The sequence below is a fragment of the Hyla sarda genome, chromosome 9 (genome assembly GCF_029499605.1).
Source record: "Hyla sarda isolate aHylSar1 chromosome 9, aHylSar1.hap1, whole genome shotgun sequence".
Taxonomy (NCBI): Eukaryota; Metazoa; Chordata; class Amphibia; order Anura; family Hylidae; genus Hyla; species Hyla sarda.
In genome coordinates, this window is record NC_079197.1 from 154,183,985 (window position 1) to 154,209,551 (window position 25,567).

At 45.0% G+C, this 25,567-nt stretch overlaps 1 protein-coding gene across 4 annotated transcripts in view; it reads right to left on the bottom strand.

Annotated features, from left to right (window-relative positions):
- Window positions 1-25,567, bottom strand: part of LPAR4 (lysophosphatidic acid receptor 4) — a 56,551-nt gene that overhangs the window by 10,752 nt on the left and 20,232 nt on the right. The window contains exon 1 of one of the 4 annotated variants that reach the window (XM_056538986.1): window positions 24,663-24,961. The exons of 2 other annotated variants lie outside the window; for them this stretch is intronic. The gene's annotated coding sequence lies outside the window, so the exon portion shown is untranslated. Of the gene's footprint in view, window positions 1-14,389; window positions 14,544-24,662; window positions 24,962-25,567 lie in introns of those variants that run through there. One more of the 4 variants, XM_056538989.1, reaches the window with a different exon arrangement.

A 25,567-nucleotide genomic window follows, 5' to 3' on the forward strand; every position in this document is an offset into this window, starting at 1 on the left:
AAAAAAAGTTTTTTCCTGGATAACCCCTTTATTTCCATTAAAATCCATGTGCTCAAAAACAAACGTTTAAAAGGCAAGTGAAACGCTGACACGTTTTGGTTTATCAAAAAACCTTAATCATGGCGTCAGCCATGATTAAGGTTTTTTCATAAACCAAAACATGTCAGCATTTCATTTGGCTTTTCAACGTTTGTTTTTGAGCACAGGGATTTTAATGGAAATAAAGTTTAATTTTTTTTTTGTGGAGCTGGAACTTCATCTTTTTCTTTTGAATTAAAATTATAGACCGATCATTTCTTTGTCAGTGGTCCAACGTACAAAATCAAGTTTTTTCCTTCCTTGTATATGTACTTGAGACCGGTGACATTGTTTACATTTTTCTATGTGCAGTTGTCCCTGCAGATTTAATTTATATAGGATCTTATCTTGTATCACATGCCAATGGATTTTTTTTAAATGTTATTTATAGAAAAGCAATTACACAATTAAGTAACTACATACAGCAAAAAGAATTTAAAGTGACCGAGTTCTATACATGGCAAATGCAAACCTCCCCATATGTTGGCGATAAGAGGAGCCAGCTGTTATCGGTTTCTTTTTTTGCCTTTATTATACCAGTTCTAAATGGTCCGATTAAAAATCCCACAGGACAGGATATTTACCTCAACATTCCTGTAGGATTAAAATACCACAAGGATCCCCTTTGGATACCGACGGCCATGAATCAGTCTATTTAACGCACATTCAAAAGGAGCCGATGGATTTAGTATCACCAATCCTATGACTATGTACACACTTATCTCTTGTAAGAATGGTATACTTTACACTGTATGGAGTAAGATGCTCTATCATGGATTTATCCGGACGTCATAGGAAACCAAGCCGAAGCTTAGAAAGCTTAGAATTTAGCGAGACCCTCCGGGAAGACAGACTAAATAAAATGTTAACATGTTAACAGAAGAAATAATGCTATCACATTGTTATTCCAGTCAGATAACTTACAAAGTTGGATATAATCGGCTGAGATTTTTACTTCTTGGGATATTTTGTATTATTTTATAATCTTTGAGGGTCGCTATATCTCCGTTATCAGAAGGATACTTTTGGAATTGTGGGAGATTAGCTCTGTGAAACCAGGCAAATAACGGCAAAACAGCAGTCAGAGACAGTGACATGAAAGTAAAAGTTTAAAACAGGGCTCCCGTTTTATTTTTAGTGTAACAAAAATAAAATCACTAAAAAATAAAGTAAATAATGAAAAAGTAATGTACGTAATGTAAATAATGAAAATCCTGCTTGTTCAAGCACTAACTCGCATAAATCCTACAGGTGGCTTACTAGAAACCACCAGACTAAAAAAAAGAAGTCCGCAAAATGGGCTACTCATACAATTCAAATGTCCCCTTTGAGGCTTGCAACCTCGGGACTCCAGCTTCCAGCAAAGGTCCAGGTTCCTCCCAAGATCAGCCTGCCGACTAAGTTACACCTTGTTTTAAAGCCTAGTAATAAGCTGTCTTCAGCGCCTGTGCTGATTTTGGGCCACACTTAAAAGGGGTATTCCAAGAAAAAAAATTTTTTTTTATATATATCAGCTGGCTACAGAAAGTTAAACAGATTTGTAATATAAAAAAATCTTAATCCTTCCAGTAGTTATCAGCTGCTGAAGTTGAGTTGTTCTTTTCTGTCTGACAACAATTATCTCAGCTGACACCTCTGCTTGTCTCAGGAACTGTCCAAAGTAGGAACAAATCCCCATAGCAAAGCTCTAACGCTTCAGAGAGTTCCTGAGACAAGCAGAGGTGTCAGCACTGTTGTCAGAAAGAAAAGAACAACTCAACTTCAGCAGCTGATAACTACTGGAAGGATTAAGATTTATTAATAGAAGTAATCTGTTTAATTTTCCTGGAATACCCCTTTAAAACATGGACTGGCCAGAAGGTGAATGAAAGACCCAATACCAGTCTTCCTTTCATTTCATAAAAATCCAGGCCTGAAAACAAACTTTGCCAAAGGTTCCTTAGCAACTATGGTCTGCCAGAGATTTCATAGTATATCACTGGCTGAAAGAAGCCCTGAGTAAAACTTAGCATTGATTAGATATCTGTTAAAATGTCAAAACAAATGATCTCATACAACATATAAATCAGAAGAGGTATCCCGATTAATCCAAAAGATCGGGTCAGGGGTAAATGACAAATGCAGCCAATGTAACCCCTCCTATTGCACTGTGATCTTCAACAAACTATTACTGTGTTAACCACATAATTACAATCCCAACGCATTTCCCTCCTCCTGAAATTTGGGGTTCATCAGGGGATAACACACAGGATTGAAACAGATTCAAATGTAGCATGGCTCAAAATACAAATAAACACTTTTCAATGTCATTCTGGAAATACCAGAGGTCCAATATGGACCACTCACTTAGATCCTACAGCTGCTAGAACAATGTTGATGGATGTTCTAGAGAAGAGGTCCGAGATGCAGGATTGTGTGAACAGAGAAGCCTCCTCATACCGGTGGTCCCCCAGAGTGGTATCCATGCCATGGTCTGCGTCTTAAAGACGCAAACCAAGGCATGGATATCTGCTCTGGGGGAACTTCTGTGTAACATACATTGCACAGACAGGGAGGAGGCACAGTATGGACCGGAGTGGCACTTCAATGTTTTCATAGAATGGATCTTCATTTAGTGAGCATCTGTATCTATAGATCGAGCAGATTTGTACTTGTATTTGTAAACTAGGCCTTGACATTTTAAAAAATTAAACCTTACTCCATCAGGCAGACCCCAGATGTGGCCCTTCATTCCCAGGACTGCACATTACAGCTAACACCCATTTACGGTGGAGACCAGATCATTCTTTAAATTTTACGAGAGACATAGAAGCAGTCAAGCATTGGTGCTCAGCTGTTTCTGCATCTTCTATACACTATAATGGAAGGTAACCAAGCAGATACATACAATATCCATAGGTTACTTTTCTCAGTATTGGCTGGGTCTCAGCTGTCAGGCTCTGCCCAATAAAACATTTATGGCAGAGCTTATCGATGTGCCATAAATGTTTATACAGGGGCAGTGCTAATAATAGTGCTGAGGATGCATATACAGAAAGACAGGCCAGATACCGTCCATTAAAAAAAAAATACCATCTAAGCCTCTGGGGTCTAAAGATTTTACTGCAAAAGGAGAGATGTAATGGACAGTGCCAGTTGAGAAAATAAATAAGGGGATACAAAGAGAGCAATATACATCACTGGCCACCAAATGCTCAGAAATGCTGTTGGGATGGGACCCCCCGCGATCTCCCGTACAGGGATCTGGCATTGCCATGGCTCTGGACAGCTAATGTGTGTTTCGTCGACCTGACTGAGGTCGACGACATGTCCCCCCATACCGCTCTATGGGAGAGGCGGGGATGCACAAAGACTGCATCTCCGCCTCTCCTATAGAGATACATGGAGGGGGGGCGGGAGGGCTGCGGCAGAGCGTTCGGACCCCTGCTGATAGGGGATAAGTGTCTAACATTGCAGATCTCCTTTAATTGTAGAACAATTGGCTTTATAGGACAGTGCAGGAGAAGAGACCAAGTTCACATTGTTCTGTATCGGGGAAACCAGATAGAATAACATTAATTTAGCGTATTCTACTGCACTGTCCTGTAAAGCCAATTGTACTAGACCCGAAGAAGAAGCAAAGATTTAGCCTTGAATTGTGCTGTGTGTTGAGAAAAATAAAAAACTGTACTTGTTAAAGAGGTTATCCGGGAATAGAAAAACAGATCATTTCTTTCCAAAACAGCTCCACGTCTGTCTCCAGGTTGTGTGTGGTTTTACAACTTGGCTCCATTCACTTCAATGGAACTGAGCTGCAGAACTACACCCAACCTGGAGATAGACGGGGAGCGGCTTTTGAAAGAAAGTGCTCTGTTTTTCTATTCCTGGACAAACTCTTCAAATACTTGTCAGCCACCTTTATTTTCTTGTTATATTTATGGATTCTACCACTATCAGGAATTTTGTCTTCTTTCTATACATATTTTTAAAAAAATTAAATTTAAAAAAAAGGCACGTCTCCAGGGTACATGCTATTTACATGTTTGATTATCACATGACCAAGACAAACTGCCCCATCTGAAAAAAAACAAAACGATGAATGTTTCTATTAAATGCCAGCTGGCAGAGATATAAAAAAAAAAAAAAAAAAACTGAGGTACTGTACAGCATGTATTTACTGATCCCTTACATTTTTAAGTTTTGGACATTTTCATAATTTTTTTTATTTTTTATTTTTATCTATAAATTACCAGGAAGTGAATTGCACAGTCCTCCCAGCTCATTCTCCCGATCTGTGGGGGCTGTGGCACTTACCTCCATTGCCAGTTCAATAAGGTCAAAGATAAGCAGATGCCCTAGCAAACGCTCATTTGTCGGCTAATAGGGTCTGTTTGTTGAAAAAAAAAATTTGAATTTGCCATCAGCCATGCATCTCCATTTATAATATACAGCAGGTGACTCATTGCCACAAAGGACCACACAAATGATCCAGCAAGTGATCGCTCATACAAGATTGGCACTGGTCTTCAGTCTGAGAGTCCCCAACTGACCCTGAGACCAAGAATTAAGGTCATGAAGAAAATGGAAACTATACACACAATGTAAAATCATGTAAAAATGTTATTTTCTACTTTACATCAGGATTTTCTCTATTAACACAATATCCTAGATTTCTTATGGCTTACGCAATTGAGCCTTAGAACCTGACCAAGGGGTAATTCATCTTTGACTAGATTAGAACATACAATGGAGGGAAATTAATCAAGCTAGGGCCATGTTCACACTACTGAAATTCTGTGATGAATTTCCACACTTTCAATGGGAATTTTACTGATACCTTTACGGAATTTTCTGCTTTTGATCCGAATTCCACCGGAAGAATGAATAGGGTTGTCCCACTGTCCTCCCAATGTGTGGTGTACAGAATGTTTTTTTGTTGTTGTGTGGCATTTTTCCATACAGTGTTTTGTGGGTTTATCAGCACCATGGCTGTGTGCCTGTTACACTGGCGCTGCTTCGGTGATGTGGCTTGCTGGTGTGTCGGCACAGGCGTTGCTTGTTCTCTAGTGACAGTGGGGTCATATGGGTAACTGCCATGCCCCCTAAATGCAAGACTATGGGAGGGGGCGTGATGGCCACCACGCCTCCTCCAATAGGCTTGCATTGAGGGGGCTCGGCCTTAACAGCCGCCACGCCCCCTCCCATAGACTTGCATTGAGGGGTGTGGCCGTTACATCACGAGCAGGGCACGGCCGTGACGTCACAAGCCTCCGGCGTTGCACTCAACGCTCTAAACACCGAATGCAGCAGGGAGATCGTGGGGGTCCCCAGCATCGGGACCCCTGCGATCAGACATCTTATCCCCTATACTTTGTGCTGTGGAGCGCATGAGGCACAGGATAGTAATGGTGGTGACCAGCGGGCAATGGAGCAGCCCTTCACTAGTATGGCCAGGCATTAGGGCCCGGGCCTCCGCTGCGGGTGTAGGAACATCTGCGGAGGGGGCGCGCGGCTAGCCCAACCCCCCGATCCAGGGATTCTGCACGAGTGACTGCAGTTGCTGGGGCAAAGAGGAGTGCTGGGCCTGTTGCTGATGCACCTGTGGTGAAGGTTACCCCAGCCCCTGTGGCCCAGGATTCTCCTGTGGGTCGGCAGCTAGCTCTCCCTGGGGACCAAGATAGTGGACGGGGGAGGAGGGGCTCCAGTCCTGCCCTGATCCAGAAGATGGAGAGTTGTTGGACGATGGGGGTGTGTCCCCTACCCCTGTGGCGGAAGATTGTGATGACTAGGTGGATCGGCATCGGCTTTGGCACACCCGGAAGTAGTGCTTGACAAGCTGTTTAAAGGAGGAGACATTGGATCGGATAGCTAGACCCTTCACCACCTTGCCGGATTTGCGCCTCTCCCCATTGGGCCTGGTGCCGAAGGAACCCAATAAGTATAGGCTCATTCACCAACTCTCTCACCAAGACGAGATTGATCCGTCTCTCTGTGCAGTGTCCTATTCTTCTTTTGATGAGGCGCTGTCGTGGGTACGTTGGTTTGGGAGAGGTACTCTGATGGCGAAGACAGATATTGAGGCGGCGTTCCGCATGTTGCAGGGTCATCCGGACAGTTTTCATCTGTTGGGTTGTGTTTGGGAGGGTTGTTTCTTTGTTGACTTGTGTCTTCCGACGGGTTGCTATATTTCCTGCTCATATTTTGAGCGTTTAGCACCTTTTTGGAATGGGTGGTGTGGAGCGAGGCTCAGGTGTCATCTGTTCTGCACTTCCTGGCTGATTTTTTATTTCTTGGCCCTGTGGGTCGACCTTGTGCGGTGTGTTGTTGCAGACTATGGAGAGGGTTGCAGCCTTGTTTGGGGTGTTGCTGGGGTGGTGTCCCGGGACAGGACCTGGTCCTGTCCCTTTGTCTAAAGTCCCCTCAGCCAAACCTGTGAGGAACCTGTACCGCGGTTCTCTCTTTCAAAGACTTATGTTCAATCTGCTGTGGACATTCCGTTATTTCTCCCTGCCGTTTGTGGGACGGTTGGCAGTGAGAAAACTGCACCCTGGCTTCACGACAATTGAGGGTTAATACCAATATACCCTGCACTCTCACCACAACACCCCAGACACCATTACCCTCCCGGGTACCACAACCACACTGGCTCCTGACAAAACTGAGGGGCCAGCTATGGTTATCAAGTTTTTGGGGACACTGTTGAGATGGAATGCAGGTTGCCGGTGGATAAATTAGAGGAGTTGAAGGGGGCGGTGGGGTTCGGCTTTGCAGGCGTGTAAGGTGCAGCTTCATGACGTGCAGTCATTGCTGGGTCGCCTTAATTTTGCGTGCCGCATCATGCCCATGGGGCTGGTGTTCTTCAGGCAATTGGCAGCGGCGACTGATGGGGTTCGGAAGCCACACCATTATGTTCGTCTGTCAGCTGATGTGCGTGCGGATTTGGTAGTGTGGCAGGTCTTTTTGGCGCAGTACAATGGGAGGTCGGTGGTAATAGATGCCATGGTGTCTAGTGGGATTTGGAGCAGTTTACAGACACGGCAGGGGCAATGGTGTGCAGGGCCGTGGCCGGAGGACTGGAAGGGCAGAGCGCTTGTACGGAACTTGGCTCTTCTGGAGTTGTTCCCTATTGTGGTGGTGATTTGGAGGGGAGCAGCTTAGGAATCGCAAAGTTTATTTTCACTGCAATAACCTTGGGGTCGTGCAGGCGGTGAATGCACAGACCGATGGTTCCCCACCTGTGGTCTCCTTGCAGAGTAGGTTAGTGTTGTAGGGGCTTGAGCTGAACGTGCATTTTGTTGCTAAGCATGTTCCTGGGGTTGGCAGATGGCAGCAGAGCAGGGGCTGCCCTGCCTGGAGTGGCTGTGGAAGGTGGTCTGACTGTGACATTTGCTCTCATTCGCCGGTCAGTAAGGGATGCTACATGGGAAGGTTACAGCTGGTGTTTGAGTGAGAGGGAGGCGTTGGTAGCCGAGGTGGGAGAGTCAGACAGGTCTTCTTGGTGGGAGGCGTTGTTGCTGTTTTATGTTGGGAGGTTGTTTGGAGATGGGGTATCGGCCTTGAGTTTGAGCCTCCGCTTATCAGCTTTGGCGTTTTATTTAAGTTGCATGGCATGAAGGATTTTACTAAGTCATTTCTCGTTCGACAGGCGGCTCGGGTGATAAGGAAGGGGGTGGCAACGCGGGATTCCAATAGGCCTGTGTCGTTCTCATTGTTGCTGCGCTTGGGGGTGGTGTTGGAAGGGGCTTACTCCTCTGGGTATGAGGCGGTTTTGTTTAGGTTGGCATTTGCATTTTTCTGGGGCTTTTTGTATATCGGAGTTGGTGGCTCCGAGCAGGCGGAATTAGCAATAGATACGGTGGTGGTGGTGGGTGATGTATTGGAATGTGTGCTTTGCAGGTTCAAGACGGATCAATTGGGGAGGGGCTTTCGGGTGCACTTGGCCTCGTTGCGGGGGTCGGCAATGTGCCCGTCACGATTCGGCTAGCTGGATCCTCTGTGTCAGCGAGGGATTGGTGTGGACCGTGTCGGTGAACCGGTTCTAAGATGCTACTGGTATTCACCAGAGCCCGCCGCAAAGCGGGATGGTCTTGCTGCGGCGGTAGCAACCAGGTCATATCCACCGGCAACGGCTGAACCTCGCTGACTGCTGAGAAGGCGTGGGACAGAAGGACTAGGCAGAGGCAAGGTCAGATGTAGCAGAAGGTCGGGGCAGGCGGCAAGGTTCGTAGTCAATATGGATAGCAGAAGATCTGGAAACACAGGCTTTGGACAACACTAAATGCTTTCACTGGCACAAGGCAACAAGATCTGGCAAGGAAATGGAGGGGAAGTGAGGTAATATAGCCAGGGAGCAGGTGGAAGCTAATTAGGCTAATTGAGCCAGGCACCAATCATTGGTGCACTGGCCCTTTAAATCTTAGAGAGCTGGCGCGCGCGCGCCCTAAGGAGCGGAGCCGCGCGCGCCAGGACATGACAGCCGGGGGCCGGGACAGGTAAGTGACTTGGGATGCGATTCGCGAGCGGGGCGCGTCCCGCTATGCGAATCGCATCCCTGCCGGCAATGTCAGTGCAGCGCTCCCGGTCAGTGGGTCTGACCGGGGCGCTGCAGAGAGAGGAATGCCGCGAGCGCTCCGGGGAGGAGCAGGGACCCGGAGCGCTCGGTGTAACAGTGCCCAGTTCATTGCTTTAGGGGTTTTTTGGCTGTGCGCCCCGGTGTGGAGGGTCCTTTGCTGGTTCACAAGAATGGGTCATTTTCAACACTGTCTAGGTGAGGTGGGCTGCGCCCTGGGGGAGTATAGTTCTCACTCCTTTCGGATCGTGGTGGCCACTGAGACGTCCAGGTGGGGGTTGGGCCCAGAGGTCATTCGACAGATTGGGTGATGGTAATCGCTGCACTTTCAATTGTATTTTCGACCTCATCTGTTGTGATCTGTGTCTGTTCATTTGTTTGTGGGGACTTGTTGGGGGAGTGATAGTTTTTAATTTTCGCTGTTGTGTCTCTACGATACCCTAGTCATGGGAAGCCTCAGGGAGCGTTCACACTGTGGAATCTCCGCTCGCTGAATTCCGCGAGTGGAGATTCCGCCTGGCGGCCGCCGCCGAGTGTGCTTCGGCGCTAGGGCCGTGGGGCACTGAGCCGTCACCATGACAGCTATGCAGTGCTCGCGGAATCCCCGCAAAGAATGCCTATGTTCTTTCTTTGCGCGGAACAAATTTCAGCGGCGGAATTGTCCGCCGCGGAAATTCCGCAGTGTGAACGGGTCTCACGGAGACCCATTCACACGAATGTTAAGTTCACACCGCGGAATTCTGTAGTGTGAACGCACCCTTACAGATACTACAAACAGCAATGTCAGGTCATATAATTTCTAATGTGATCGGGACCTCATGTTTACACTACAGTGAAGATTTCATTGTGGATTTGAAAGTAATGTAGTAAAATAATGCAGGATGAATGAAGAACGAAGAAGAATATCGGCCTCGTGTTGACTTCTGGAGGATTCGACGAATGCACATTCAGCCTTCCTTGGCCGTCTATATCCTGTGAGGTCTTTAAGGCATTTCCTGGCCTCGTGTATATAGCGGAGAAGGATCTGTTTTGGATTGACTTAATTATCTTTACAGAGATGTCTTGACCAGATCTTCAGCCTGGGGGAAGGCGCACATGTTCTCTTCACTACAGATAAATGTCAGCCATCCCACCAACATGCATACACACAAAAGAGAATTTGCTGGTCACATGCTCTGACGTCTCCCAGACTGCTCAGTAGATGACTGCAGCTTTGATAACAAATACAGTAAAAACATTTAGGAAAAAAAAAAAAAAAAAATTATATATATATATATAATATATATATATATATATATATATATATATATATATATATATATATATATATATATAATATATATATATATATAATTTTTTTTTTTTTTTGTACTATGAGGAACCACAATGCTCTTTCAATTTTCAGGCTTTTAAGTTACTTCGAAAGTAGCTGGTATGAAACGTTATCAACCTAAGTTGAGTGACTACTTTTTGGCAGCATCAGTCAATGATCAAGTACATATGGGGGTCTCCATACAGTCCCCCAATTATGTCAGAAGTAAAAGGTGTTATGTTGGATTTAAAGGGGTACTCCATCCCTAGACATCTTATCTCCTATCCAAAGGATAAGATAAGATGTCTGATCGCAGGGGTCCTGATGCTAGGGAACCCCCGCGATCTCGGCTGCGGCACCCCAGACATCTGGTGCACCGAGCGAACTTCGTGGCCGTGACATCACTAGCCTCTGGCGCTCCAGCCGACACTTTAAACGAACGCCGGGTGCAGCAGGGAGATTGGGGGCCCCCAGCAGTGGGACCCCGCGATCAGACATATTCCCTATCCTTTGGATAGGGGATAAGATGTCTAGGGGCTGAGTACCCCTTTAAGCATGATTTATCCCTAGTTTCTAGTCAAAACATTTATCAGTGATCCAGGAGCAAATGCTGCTGTCCTGAAGGGTGTACTTTAGTTTTGTAAAACATGTCCACGGGGGGGGGGGGGGACAAGTGTCTGATCAAGGGGCAGATGTTCCCAACTGATGGCACTCCCACTCTCTCCATAACAGTGCCAGTCTCTAACCTAAGACCGCTCTGGCTCCCACCTTCTGAGACAAACTGGTTGTGGGGTGTGATGGCCGGCTTCACCACTCACCCTCTGACATTGCTAGGGCTGGACCAAGCCGTACCACCAGAGATTTTGGGAACCCAGCTATCAGACACTTATCCCCTATCCTGGCAAAATGTAATACAAATGTGCCCTGAAAAAGGTATACCAAAGCTGAAAAGCGGTCTTACAGCCAGTAAAAATTTATGGTCTAGCCTCAGGATAGGCCATTAAAGGGTTATTCCGGCACTTAACTAAGTCAGAGATGCAAGTACAGCGCTTGGGTATCTGCGGATGCAGTAGGCACCTGCCGACACATGGCTTTATGCAGTGGGGAGAGCAGGTACTTCATTCTGGAAATTGCGAGGAGTCCTAGCAGTCAAATCACCCATGATCAGATACATATCCTTATCCTGTGAATGGGGATAGGTTTTTTTAAAATGCTGGAATATCCCTTTAATATAAGATCGCACTGCATCCAACTACTGGACAGGCCATCAATAAAAGCAGGCTGGGTAGACCCCCATTAATGGCAACACCAGTTGTTTTCCTCCTCTATTTGGAGTTTATACACATTTTAACATGAAGCTCATTGCATAAAGGGATTCCAAATTTTTGTTATCAGAGATAGCATAGATGACCGTCTTTGATATATAACAGTAAAAAGTCTATTTGCCATGGTAAATCTTGTGTTATACGGTCCTCAAGGTTAAAGAGATACTCCACTGGCCAGCATTCGGAAGTAAATGTTTCGAATGCTGTTTTCGCGCTACGGGGGTCGGCCACGCCCCTTGTGACATCAAAGCTATGCCCCCTCAATGCAAGTCTATGGGAGTGGGTGTGACGGCTATCACACCCCCTCCCATAGACTTGCATTGAGGGGACGTGGCTGTGATGTCACGAGGGGCGTGGCCGACCCCCGCAGTGCGAAAACAGCATTCGGAACATTTCCTTCCAAATGCTGGCCAGTGGAGTACCCCTTTAAATCCTGCTAATAGAGGGGGGGGGTAGAGAGTCTCTTCTCAGTATCACATCACTGAAGGACTGCTAGGACACTCATTGTATACAAACTTATACATACTTTGATGTCAACAACATTTAGGGTTTGTTCAAGCGAGAAACCACTATATAATAAAAGGATGACCCTGCCATTCAGGACTTTCAAGTATTAGTCAGTGCAAAATGCAGCTACAAAGAGCATCTCTCCCTCTGGAGGACTAAACACACCTGTGCAGTAGGGGGCAGCTGGATACTGTGCGAGTATTCATTCTCCCTGTGGTGGCCTCTCAGTGTGACTAAAATGATGGATGGCCTATCCCCATGATAGGCCATCAATCGCTCATCAGCGGGTGCCGGCACCTAGCACTCCTGCTGATCAGCTGTTTGGCGCCCGGAACTACACAGTTAATGGGGCCAGAAACTGTTGGCTCGGCTATCGTGTAGTAGTGGCGCCACATTACTGCAGCTTCACTCCTGTCCAAGTGAGCAGAGCAAACTGCTTTCTGTCCCCGTGCACTGTGTAGTGTGAGTGCCAAACAGTAGGGGTGCTGGGTGTTGGCATCCTGCAGATTAGGAATTGATGAGGATAGGCCATCAATCATATTAGCTCAGGAAACACTTTACACTATTGAAAGCAACACAATAATAGCACTATAGAAAAAAAATAAAATAAGTACCGTGTAGAACAGGGAGGGGGAATGTCTGTCATACAAGGCCCTCAACATCATGTGGTCTGGCAAACCAAGGTCATAGACTGGTGTCTCCCGACAAGGGTGACACAGCATTTCGGTGGGGAAGATTTTGAAAAAGATGTGCTAGGACACCTGTGGCTTAGCACCGTCAGAGGTGTCCTAGAGCATCCTAGGAAGGGAAGTGTCTAGGCATCAGGCAGCGTCATGGAGGCTGCCACTAGAAGCTGGGAGTGCCTCCTCCGAGGAGATGTGCACAATGTGCTACCACTGACTCCTCCCCCTGAAGACTGCTACCTTCTCCTTCCCCTGCTGTCCCCCACCAAGAGCAGCAGAACATGCTACAGATGAGGCTACTGTCCAGCGGAGCAACTGGAGTGTCCAGTGCAGTGTGTATATACTTGTTGACATGTGTGCCATATAGGTCATTGGCACGGTATACACTACACATGTGTAGTATAAGCATATTATGTGTGTATAAATGCTTTATGTATGTGTATATGTATTTGTGTATGCAGTCTGGCATAAATGTGTGTAGTATAAGCATATAGGCCGCATTTATTATTGTAAGTGTACATGAAGCATTTTTCTACACCTTTTTGTGTGTGCTGGTAATGTGTAGAAGCATCAAATTTATTAAAAAGGTAGCAGAGCATTTGATACATTTTGTGCAGGTCACATTTTCAGAAATTTCTCTCTTCACATACACCAGAAAGCTTAGCTAAGTCTGGGATGGTGTAGTTTTAGAGACTTTTCAAGGGCATTGCGCCTTTTTTGCGCCTTTTCACAAAAAGGCGCAGTTCATAAAACCCTTCCATATCATGTGTATTGCCAAAATCAGCAGAAACGTGTAAACAAAAAGGCGCAAATAAATGTCGGCCATAGATGTATGTGTGTGTATAAATGCTGTATATATGTGTGTGTGTGTGTGTGTGTGTGTGTGTGTGTGTGTGTGTGTGTGTGTGTGTGTGTGTGTGCAGTCTGGCATACATGTGTGGTGTCCCGGTACCGTATTGCATACCGTACCTTGTATGGTGGTCCCTAAAGTCAGAGTTACTAAGTTCAGGTAGGGTCCCCCAGGGTGGGACAGCCTCTAGTCACCTCCTCCTTCTCTAATTTAATAATGCTATTATGTATATATTTAATAATGTGTATATTTAATATTGTGTATTATAGTGTATATTAGTCTACTTACCTTGTTAGCATCGCAGGACCTTCGGTCATGTGACCATGTTAATTCCTCTATGGTATGTTGGAGGACCTTTGGAGGTCCTTGGGTCACATGTTTACCCATAACTCTCTGTACAGAAAATTGACAGTTGTATGGACCAGTGAGCTTCAGTCCAGCCCCTGCCCATATAAGGGAGCTGTAGCCAATGATCGCTCTCTTGGGTTGCTGCTCTCGTGGATGCCGGACTAGCAGGACGGATCTGCACAACTTTCAAAGACAAGCTAGGCCAGAAACTGACCTCAGCCTAAACTAAACCACGAGTTACCATCTCAATCCCCGCTAAAGCTAGCGTGATTACTGGACCGAATCTAAACCCCTAAATCCAGTGGAACACCGCAACAATTACCTTCCTAAGCTCAATAGACTCACGAGGTCCCAACCACATCTCCGGTTGTGGACAATCAATTATTTCCTATCTCCTTATCGCTCTTGGGAAGGGTGGCGGTAGGACAAGCATACAGAGAATAGCCCTCACCCTGGCGTCACGAATAGAATGGGTTAAGCAAGCACCCCCAAGCTACCACACGTGTGTAACATAAGCATATAGTATGTATGTGTATATCTATGCAGTATGTATGTGTACATGTATCTGTGTGTGCAGGCGTGGTTTTATTTTATTTTTTTTAAAGGACTTGAGGTGCTGCCAAGAGTAAACTTGGTCTTACAGATGTTCTGCCATGAAACCTTCCGGCAGTCATAAGAAACACGTGCACGGTATTAAAAATGGGTCTATATCCAGGCTCAATGTAAAGATATAGTCACCGTAACATGATGATTTCACCATAACAACTAAACAAGAGGAGAACTTGAGGAGAAACATCTTGACATTTTTGGCCCATGCTTGCATGTCAGTTTTTGTGATAAATTCGGAGAGGATACAGATGCTGGAGAGCGAGACCTCTGTTCCATAGAGAGTCATTAGAACACATTAAGTCAGTCAAAGAGATCGGTCCAAAACACCACATTATGGGGGAGATTTATCAAAACCTGTGCAGAGGAAAAGTTGCCCAGTTGCCCATAGCAACCAATCAGATCGCTACTTTCATTTTTAACAAGGCCTCTGCAAAGTGAAAGAAGCGATCTGATTGGTTGCTATGGGCAACTGGGCAACTTTTCCTCTGCACAAAATTTGATAAATCTCCCCCTATATATTTTTGTTTTGTTCCATACAAGTTGGCACGAGTCTTAGAGGGGTTCAGACGCACAAGTGGTTAAACCTAGTGGGGGGAGATTTAGCAATACCTGCGTAGAGGAAGAGTGGTGCAGTAGCCCATAGCAACCAATCAGATCGCTTCTTTTATTTTTAAAGAGGCATGTGGAAAATGAAAGAAGCGATCTGATTGGTTGCTATGGGCAACTGCACCACTCTTCCTCTGCGCAGGTTTTGATAAGTCTCCCCTAATGAGCCTATGTCTTAGGGGGGGGGGTTACAGCATGGAGGCCTAGGTTTCCAAACTGTGGACGTCCAGCAGATGCAAAACTACAACTCCCATCTGCACCTAATGTGGGGGAACTGTACTGCACCTAATGTGGGGGAACTGTACTGCACCTAATGTGGGGGAACTGTACTGCACCAGTACAGTTCCCCCACATTAAGTGCAGTACAGTTCCCCCACATTAGGTGTAGTATAGTTCCCCACATTAAGTGCAGTACAGTTCCCCCACATTAGGTGTAGTATAGTTCCCCACATTATGTGCAGTACAGTTCCCCTACATTAGGTGCAGTACAGTTCCCCCACATTAGGTGCAGTATAGTTTCCCCACATTAGGTGCAGTATAGTTCCCCACATTAGGTGCAGTACAGTTCCCCCACATTAGGTGCAGTACAGTTTTCTCCACATTTTGTGCAGTATATCTCTCCACATTAGGTGCAGTCTAGCTCCCCACATTAGGTGCAGTATAGTTCCCCGCATTAGGTGCAGTATAGTCCCCCACATTAGGTGCAGTATAGTCCCCCACATTAGGTGCAGTATAGTCCCCCACATTAGGTGCAGTATAGTCCCCCACATTAGGTGCAGTATAGTCCCCCACATTAGGTGCAGTATAGTCCCCCACATTAGGTGCAGTATAGTCCCCCACATTAGGTGCAGTATAGTCCCCCACATTAGGTGCAGTATAGTCCCCCACATTAGGTGCAGTATAGTCCCCCACATTAGGTGCAGTATAGTCCCCCACATTAGGTGCAGTATAGTCCCCCACATTAGGTGCAGTATAGTCCCCCACATTAGGTGCAGTATAGTCCCCCACATTAGGTGCAGTATAGTCCCCCACATTAGGTGCAGTATAGTCCCCCACATTAGGTGCAGTATAGTCCCCCACATTAGGTGCAGTATAGTTGCCCCACATTAGGTGCAGTATAGTTGCCCCACATTAGGTGCAGTATAGTTGCCCCACATTAGGTGCAGTATAGTTGCCCCACATTAGGTGCAGTACAGTTTCCCCACAGACATACAGCCTTCAGCCATATACAGTGTATGGCTGGAGGCTGTATGTCTGTGTACTGCCCCACTTTAGTGTCCCGACCACCGGTCATCCGGTCCGGGGTCACGATCTACTGCTATGGCCTATAGACCATAGCAGTAGGTCCCGGGACTGGAGGACCGGTGGTCGGAACACTGAAGACGACGTGCTGCCAGCTCGTGTTGGTCACTTACCATTCCGGCCGGCGCGCGCATCCTCTTCCTTGAATCTCCGCTCCTCCGTTGCTATGGGCGCCCGCACGGGACGTCAATGACGTCCCTGCGTGCGCTACTTCCCGGCGGCCCCTGTGTTTTTAAAGTTAACACGGGGGCCGCTGTAGAAAGGTAACCGGGACATCCTTGTGGTCCGAAAAGATCTTTCGGGACACAGGGATGTCCCGAATGTGACGGGGGGGGGGGGGGGGGGGGGGGAGGGGGTCCTCTGCGGGCTGCTCAGTGGTGGCCTCAGATGCCCCCCTGGGCTTGATTAGGGTGTGCCTGGGCACACCCGGCACACCCCGTGCGCACGCCTATAGAAGGGACCCTGTTTGGGTTGCCACATACTCCATTCACTTCTTAGGGAGCGCTAAAGATACCATAGGGTATCCCCAGCGCTCCCATACCAATGAAACGGGCATGTGCCACTCTCCGGTGCCTTGTTCTCCGGGGTCTGACCGCTGGAGATAGGGGATAAGATATTTTTCACTGGACAACCCCTTTGACTTATATAGTCATTTATTTTTATGTAAGGTTACAATGTTACAGTTTATATACACAAGGTATAGCTAGCCCAAGCGTGTAGGACACGATGGAATTTCAGTGCAGAATTCAAGAAATTCCGCAGCAGCACAGTTCCATTGATTTCAATGGGATTCTGCTGCACTGTTCACATAGCAGAATTTCCGCACCGGAAACATCCGATATTGAAATTCAAATTCCGAAATTCCGGCATCCGCAAAAAGAATAGACTTTCTGCAGACTCCGCACAGCATGCATTGCCACCTACGAGACGGCTTATTGCAAACTGCTGTCGGGGTGGGGGGGTATGTGCACTGAGATTTTCCATGCGGACAATCCCCTGTGTGAACGTAGCCTTAGACTAGAAAGAAAGGTCAACTTGGCTTTCCCAAAAACAGCACCACTCTCGTCCATAGTTCATGTCAGGTATTGCAGTTTCATTGTAAGGCCATGTGCACAGGGAAAAACAACCTCGCCCATGTGCAGCGCTGCGCCACAGCTTTCTCCAAGACAAAGTCAGTCTGTGGTAGCCTTGTCCTGAAGCTCTCACTGATTTTAATGGGACCTTCAGAGCGGAATCAGGCGGAAATAAGTTACATGTCGCTTCTTTTTCCAGTGGCTTATCATCTCCTAGTTAAATCAATGGGAGATTTAATTTAATTTAATTTATTTATAAATATAGGTGATAGAGGCATAAAATTAGATAAACATGGTCAGGATTAGGTACAGAGTAACTTTTTTGTGGGAGCTGACAGATACGCTTTTATTTATTCATTTATTTTATTTATTTATATTATTTATTTCGATCTAGAACTTTATATGGCTTCCACGTCAAAAAAGACCATGTGATCATGCTTTTTAGGCTATTTTAGGCTACCGATTGCTAGAATGATGGCGCAGAAGCGTGGGGCATATGATGTGCAGTACTGTATAAAGAATTGCCGGAAGTCCCATAGACTTTGCATAATTTAAGAAACTGTTTGCTTTACCTGCTCAAAACAGATATAATGGGACACAGTGTGTGCAGCCATGTGCTGTTGCCCCTTCATTCTAGCAATAGGTGGGGGGGTCTCAAAACCTGATGCCCCACTAATAGAATCTTCTGACATCACATATAAGCACAACTCCAGAGAAGGATAGGGGATAAGATGTCTGACCGCGGGGGTCCCACCTCTGAGCTGCATGCCGCGCTGCCAGCTCACAAACTGCCGGGTGCCGACCACGGGGCCGGAGTATCATGACGTCACGACTCCACCCCTGCGGTCAGACATCTTATCCCCTATCCTTTGGATAGGGGATAAGATGTCTTCAGGCCGGAGTACCCCTTTAAGGGTATGTTTACATGCTCATAACTAACAGCAGGTTTCCCGCTGCAGGAAATTATTGAGTTACGCTACCATTCACTTGTATGGGTCCGTGGACAGTCCACAATACTGGCAGATTTGCAGACATTGAAATGAATGGTAGCGTAACTTGCAGTGGGAAACCGGCTGGTAGATATGAGCATGTGAATGTACTCTTAGGGTACGTTCACACGTGCGGATTTTCGCAGCGCATTTAGCTGTGGATCCGCTGGTGAAGGCCCCGCTATATGCTTTCTTTACATGTGCCTGCTGGTAGCGGCAATACGCCACTACCAGCAGACACAGTGCAGCGATGTGCGCGGTGTACTCACACATCGCGGCCACTCTCCCTGCTCTGAGCTAGACAGAGAGCTCCCGCGAGTATACTGCGACTCGCACATCGCAGTGTGTCTGCGGCGTATTGCTGCTACGAGCAGGCACATTTAAAGCCAGCATAGAGCGGGCCGTAACCAGCAGATTTGCAGCGTAAAATACGCTGTAAATCCGCGTGTGAACGTACCCTAAAGCAGCAACTCCAGGTACCGGCTGCAATTAGGAAACATAATGGAGTGAAGGAGTCTCCATGTATGATCCATTCCTTGCTTTGTATTCAATGCCTACAATTAAAAACCTGAACAACCTAGAGATCATTATTGGTCGGCTGCACATCCCCAGGTGTAAACAAGTGACAGCGATGCACAGGAAAGACACAGCTATTGTTAAAGCGGCCTTGGCCATGTAAAGGGCTCATTAAAGGAGCGCCAATCTGCCAGATCCTATCATGCAAGGGTCTGCCCATATTAAAGTCCCCCCTAATCACCATAAAGCTCTGGAAATCCCAGCAGGAATATCCTTGTGATATCCCATATGATGTGTAGCCTGAATGTCCACATGTCAGTGCTCGGAGGGGGATGCGCTCTAATTGAGTAGAGGGGGAATTTAGGTCACTCACAGAGGTTGCAGGTGGGCACTGTGGCACCTACAATGAGCAGCCTACATGCACATTTACCACTTGTGGGATGACTACAATGCAAATGCTCCATAACAATAAGAACACAGGCCCTTCATATTACCAAAGCTCTATGAAAAGGGGTACTCCGGTGGAAAAATCAACTGGTGCCAGAAAGTTAAACGGATTTGTAAATTACTTCCATTTAAAAATCTTAATCCTTCCAGTACTTATCAGCTGCTGTATGCTCCACAGGAAGTTTTTTCTTTTTGAACTTCTTTTCTGTCTGACATCAGTGCTCTCTGCTGACACCTCTGTCCACGTCAGGAACTGTCCGGAGCAGGAGAGGTTTGCTATGGGGTTTTGCTCCTACTCTGGACAGTTCCTGACGTGGACAGAGGTGTCAGCAGAGAGCACTGTGGACAGACAGAAAAGTAATTCAAAAAGAAAAGAACTTCCTGTGGAGCATACAGCAGCTAAGTACTTGAATGGTTAAGATTTTTTAGTAGAAGTAATTTACCAATCTGTTAAAATTTTCTGGCACCAGTTCATTTAGAATTTTTTTTCCAGTGGAGTACCCCTTTAAGCTGGGTTTAAACTGTGTAAAACATTAAATAAATAAAATAAAATTAAAATAAAGATAGTAGATAAGATAAGTAATATAGATTTTAAAAAAATTTAAGTTTGTAAGTAAGAATGTATTCTATTGAAGTCTATGGGCAGTGTTTCCCAACTAATGTGCCTCCAGCTGTTGCAAAACTACAGCTTCCAGCATGACCAAACAGCCAAAGGGCATGCTGGGACTTGTAGTTATGTGCCTCCAGCTGTTGCAAAACTACAGCTTCCAGCATGAACAAACAGCCAAAGGGCATGCTGGGACTTGTAGTTATGTGCTTCCAGGTGTTGCAAAACTACAACTTCCAGCATGAACAAACAGCCAAAGGGCATGCTGGGACTTGTAGTTATGTGCCTCCAGCTGTTGCAAAACTACAACTCTCAGCCTGCACAGACAGCCAAAGGGCATGCTGGAAATTGTAGCATTGCAACAGCTGGAGGCACATTGATTGGAAAACACTGCCTTAGGGTAAAATATAGTAAATAAAACACATCCATAAAACTATTTAGCTACATCGCTAAACAGCGTATCAGAAAATACTAAATAAAAAGAGACTAAAAGACAAATATTGAAACAATTCCTGTGATACAAACACTGGAAGTTGTTGTAAAATACTGTGTATAAATACAACACTTAATTCTCAAGTAGACTCCATCTTCCCCAATAAGCCTATTCCATGAATTAGCACATTACATTTCTGCTTGGAAATGTCAATGGAATTCCTCCCATCCACCAGAGGAAAATGCATCTGCTTCTATTATGTCTGACACCCATTAAAGATGTGTAAACTGCCCACTTCCTCCCCCCTCCCAGCACCCTCCCCCATACTCCCAGCAATTCTCATCTTTCCTGCTGTTTACACTATGGCCTCCTGTCCGCCCTCCCCAACATCTGCATCAAAGTTCACAGTTCAGTATAAACCCCATCAAGGTCACACCCAACCCTATAGAGCTGCTAATGTAAAGGATGTGCATGCACTGGGATGACACTACAGGCATGGAGGTTTCAGGTGGTGTAGTGATACATATGCATTGCAAGTATTGCGCATATATATATATATATATATATATATATATATATATATATATATATACACACACATACACACAATGTATCATGCATGCACCCTATGAGATCTATGCAAAACCACATGATTCAATAAATAGGAAGCTTCTAGTGCAGCTTTTTCCAACCAGTGTGCCTCCAGCTGTTGCAAAACTACAACTCCCAGCATGCCCGGACAGCCTTTGGCTGGGAGTTGTAGTTTTGCCACAGCTGGAGGCTCACTGGTTGGGAAAACAGTAGTTTTGCAACAGCTAGAGGCTCACTGGTTGGGAAAACAGTAGTTTTGCAAAAGCTGGAGGCTCACTGGTTGGGAAAACAGTAGTTTTGCAAAAGCTGGAGGCTCACTGGTTGGGAAAACAGTAGTTTTGCAAAAGCTGGAGGCTCACTGGTTGGGAAAACAGTAGTTTTGCAAAAGCTGGAGGCTCACTGGTTGGGAAAACAGTAGTCTTGCAACAGCTGGAGGCTCACTGGTTGGGAAAACAGTAGTTTTGCAAAAGCTGGAGGCTCACTGGTTGGGAAAACAGTAGTTTTGCAAAAGCTGGAGGCTCACTGGTTGGGAAAACAGTAGTTTTGCAACAGCTGGAGGCTCACTGGTTGGGAAAACAGTAGTTTTGCAACAGCTGGAGGCTCACTGGTTGGGAAAACAGTAGTTTTGCAAAAGCTGGAGGCTCACTGGTTGGGAAAACAGTAGTTTTGCCACAGCTGGAGGCTCACTGGTTGGGAAAACAGTTTTGCCACAGCTGGAGGCTCACTGGTTGGGAAAACAGTAGTTTTGAAACAGCTGGAGGCTCACTGGTTGGGAAAATACTGGATATTAGCTTTGCAGATTCTGAGCTGACAAAAAAAAAAAGGACAAATGTGACGTATAGCGTGTCCACTATGTTTACTATGAAGTCCAGTGGATGATGAGATAACGAGACCTTACAGGGTCACTTGGCTATAGATTGCATTGACCGATAGGTCTTATCATAATCACTAGTATAGAAAATGTATGTCTTTATTCATCGTTTCCCAGCTGTTGCAAAACTACAACTCCCAGCAAGCCTAGACTGGGCATGCTGAGAGTTGTAGTTTTGCAGCAACAGCTGAAGGGCCACTGGTTGGAGAACATGGTCATAGACTATAGATCGCATTGATCAATAGGTCTTATAATAAATACCTAGTATAGAAAATGTATGTCTATTCATGTTTTCCCAGCTGCTGCAAAACTACAACTCCAAGCATGCTGAGAGTTGTAGTTTTGCAACAGCTGGAGGGCCACTGTTCGGAGAATACTGTCATGCACTGGTTTCACCTATTTGGCACTCAAGATCAAAAGTGGAACCTAAACATAATATTTACTATAAAATGTCATATATTTATACATATACACACACACATATATATATATATATATATATATATATATATATATATATATATATATATATATATATATATATATGTGTGTGTGTGTGTGTGTGTGTGTGTTTTTTTTTTTTTAAGTATAAATAAGTATAGTTTTAACCCACTTCTCTTTTGGCTTACAAATAAAGATGCAAAAAATTAGCATTAAGCACAAAAAGTGATAGAACCGACCAAAGAAACCCGATCCGATTATCGTTTAAAATGTTAAATTCCCTAATTTTGTTTATTTGCCCTTGATTCATTTCTATGGAGAAATCCTTTCATTGTAGAACACGTTACCACAAAGCATTAAAGCAAAAGAAATATTTGTAACAACTGGATAATGCGCCAACGTTGCCATCAATAAAGCGCCACAATTGCTGACCTATACGCAAAATCTGATCCGATACAACATAACCGGCGAGGATTACTCTGACCCTATTGCCTTCCCAAGGACCTTTTGCCTTTTTCAACCATATCCTTAGGGATCTGGCAGCTTATGAACAGACACATCAATCCTTATTGGCTTTTAACTAGCCCGGGGTATTGATCTACGACTGTAGAATTGCAATATTGTAAGACTCCCATGTACGTGACTTACATGAGGAATAACCCAGCGCTGGGAAACCGTACAGGAGAGTCGTAAAGTATTTCAGCGAACTGGAGTTTACAGGAGTTTGTTAGAATCAACATCGCATAGATGTGCGGTCATGGGATAGGAACAGAGATGACAGATGGAGATAGAAATCCAAAAAAGCAGAACATCCGCCAGTTCACATTCAATAGTATTAAGGTGCACGCAGTCATAGGAGGCTTGGTTAAGGACTCCACTTCAATAAAAGGAGAAAAGACCACAGCACACAAGATGCACGGAAGAGTTGTGTGTGCTGTGGTCTTTTCTCCTTTTAGATAGATAGCTACAAGATAGATATCTAGAGATACGAGATACGAGAGACGAGATAGATAGAGATACGAGAGACGAGATAGATAGAGATACGAGAGACAGATAGATAGAGATACGAGAGACGAGATAGATAGAGATACGAGAGACGAGATAGATAGAGATACGAGAGACGAGATAGATAGAGATACGAGAGACAGATAGATAGAGATACGAGAGACAGATAGATAGAGATACGAGAGACAGATAGATAGAGATACGAGAGATAGATAGATAGAGATACGAGAGACGAGATAGATAGAGATACGAGAGACGAGATAGATAGAGATACGAGAGACAAGATAGATAGAGATACGAGAGATAGATAGATAGATAGAGATACGAGAGATAGATAGATGATAGAGATACGAGAGATAGATAGATGATAGAGATACGAGAGATAGATAGATGATAGAGATACGAGAGATAGATAGAGATACGAGAGATAGAGATACGAGAGATAGAGATACGAGAGATAGAGATACGAGAGATAGAGATACGAGAGATAGAGATACGAGAGATAGAGATACGAGAGATAGAGATACGAGAGATAGAGATACGAGAGATAGATAGAGATACGAGAGATAGATAGAGATACGAGAGATAGATAGAGATACGAGAGATAGATAGAGATACGAGAGATAGATAGAGATACGAGAGATAGATAGAGATACGAGAGATAGATAGAGATACGAGAGATAGATAGAGATACGAGAGATAGATAGAGATACGAGAGATAGATAGAGATACGAGAGATAGATAGAGATACGAGAGATAGATAGAGATACGAGAGATAGATAGAGATACGAGAGATAGATAGAGATACGAGAGATAGATAGAGATACGAGAGATAGATAGAGATACGAGAGATAGATAGAGATACGAGAGATAGATACGAGAGATAGAGATACGAGAGATAGATAGAGATACGAGAGATAGATAGAGATACGAGAGATAGATAGAGATACGAGAGATAGATAGAGATACGAGAGATAGATAGAGATACGAGAGATAGATAGAGATACGAGAGATAGATAGAGATACGAGATAGAGAGATAGGATAAATGTGTTACAGTGGGTTATACATAAAATACTCTCACCATAGTACCTAAATACCTAAGTCACTGGTGGACTGTGCACCTCCAGCTGTTGCAAGACTACAATTCCCAGCATGGATAGATAGCATATATATGAGATAGATAGAGCGATATGTGAGAGATAGATATGCAATAATAAAAATAATTATAAAGCGCACCGATCCCGCAGCGCTGTACACTCAAATTGCAATAGAGATATAGATATGAGACAGAAACATAGGAGATAGATAGATCTGTTACAATGGGTAATACACTCACCATAGTACCTAGGTCTCCAAACTGTGGACCTCCAACTGTTGCAAGACTACAACTCCCAGCATGCCCGGACAGCCGTTGGCTGTCCGGCCATGCTGGGAGTTGTAGTCTTGCAACAGCCGGAGGTCCACAGTTTGGAGACCACTGCCAATAGTAACTTCAATACTGCTGCAAACTCCCAACTTACCCCTAAGAGAAACCAGATCCTGAGTTTCCTGTGGCCCAGGAACATATGACAATGATTACATATCCATGTGCACGTCCATGTAAGCAGGAAAACAAGTGGGCGCCGCTTCCAGGACAGTTGTCCAGTTTCTCATTCCCCCTGAATTGAGTTAATCCTCCCAAATGTGAGAGCAGCAGCTGTTATCACCAGTCCTTTGTTAGACAAAAACCCCAGGCTGAGCCTTACAAACAGCATGCCCTGCAGAGGAGACTGCCCAGAAGAATAGGCCTAATGTCTGGGATGGATCTGAGAGGAAGGGGACCCTTGGGGGTCTCAATAGGAAATGTTTTCTATTGGATGAGGAATATTATTAGACTCACAGTTCCCTCCCAGTCCCCTGTGTTTGGCCATTCTTTACAAACCAATCACACTCCATGTAGAGTTTATAAAGAGCATTGCCAGGGAAGGCAGCTCCCCCACCAAAAGGGGTCTCCATCATGAGCGCCGGGGGTGTAAGTGATGGAAACTCACTGCCCAAAGGGAAAAAAAGTATGACTGATAGATATGAGATAGATATAGATGTGTGATAGATAGATATGAGATAGATATAGATGTGTGATAGATAGATATGCTTGAAAAAGGATGGAATAAAACTCTGCACTATATTGAATATTCCCTTTGTGTGCTGCCATCTTTTCCAATGGATAGATAGATGATAGATGTGAGATAGATAGATGATACATATGAGATAGATATGAGATAGATAGATATGAGATAGATATTAGATATATAGATAGATGGATGATACATATGAGATAGATAGATAGATAGATAGAAATGTAATAGATATGAGAGATAGATATGTGAAAAATATGTTATACATAGATATGTGGTAGATATTTAATAGATATGAAATAGATAGAAAC